Consider the following 1,390-nt stretch of genomic DNA (forward strand, 5'->3'; position numbering starts at 1 on the left):
ATAGGATGAGGATGGGGACGAAGATAGGATGAGGAAGATGATGAGGATGAAGAGGGGAGGAGGAGGAGGATGAGGATAGGATGAGGAGGAGGAGGAGGAGTGGATGAGGACGAGAATTAGAATGAGGAGAGAATGAGGATGAGGATGAGGATAGGATGAGGACGATAAAGAAGATGAGGATAAGGATAGGACGAGGACGAGGACAAGGATAGCATGACGATGAGAATGTGGAAGATGATGAGGATGAGGATGAGGATGAGGATAAGGATAGGATGAGGAGGAGGATGAGGATACTGAAGAGGATGAGTATAGGATAGGATGGGGATGAGGATGAGGATGAGGATAGGATGAGGATGAGGAAAGGATGAGGATGAGAATGTGGAAGTCGATAAGGATAAGGATGAGGATAGGATGAGCATGAGGATGATCAAGAGGATGAGCATGAGGATAGGCTATGGATGAAGATGAGGATAGGATATGGATGAGGATGAGGATAGGATGAGGACGAGAATGAGGATGAGGATAGGATGTGGATGAGGATGAGGATGAGGTGGGATGAGGATGCGGATAGGAGAGGATGAGGATGTGGCTGAGGATGAGGATAGGCTGAGGATGAGGAGTAGGATGATGATGAGGATTGGATGAGGATGAGGATGAGGATGAAGATGAGGATGAGGATGAGGATGAGGAGGAGGAGGATGAGGATGAGGATGCGAAAGAGGATGAGGACGAGGAGGAGGAGGAGGAGGATGAGGATAGGAAGAGGATGAAGATAGGATGGGGAAAAGAATGAGGATGAGGATGAGGATGAGGATGAGGATGAGGATGAGGATAGGATGAGGAGGAGGATAGAATGAGAAGGAGGATGATGATGAGGAAAAGGATGAGGATGAGGATAGGATGAGGACGAGAATGAGGATGAGGATAGGATGAGGATGAGGATGAGGATGAGGATGAGATTGAGGATATGATGTGGACGAGAATGAGGATAGGACGAGGATGATAATAAGGATGAGGACGGGCATGAGGATAGGATGATGATGAGGATAGGCTGAGGATGAGGAAGTGGATGAGGATGAGGATAAGATGAGGATGGGGATGAGCAAGAGGATGCGGATGAGGATGAGGATGAGGATAGGATGAGGACGAGAATGAGGATTAGAAGATGGGAGAGGATGAGGACGAGGATCAGGATAGGATGAGGAGGAGGATGAGGATGAGGATAGGATGAAGAGGAGAATGTGAAAGAGGATGAGGATGAGGAGGAGGATGATGATGATAATGAGGATAGGATGAGCAAGAGGATGAGGATGAGGACGAGAATGAGGATGAGGATGAGGATAGGACTAGGACGAGGATTAGGATAGGATGAGGACGAGCATGAGGATGA

This window comes from Lupinus angustifolius, chromosome LG15 (assembly GCF_001865875.1).
Source record: "Lupinus angustifolius cultivar Tanjil chromosome LG15, LupAngTanjil_v1.0, whole genome shotgun sequence".
NCBI classification, from domain to species: Eukaryota; Viridiplantae; Streptophyta; class Magnoliopsida; order Fabales; family Fabaceae; genus Lupinus; species Lupinus angustifolius.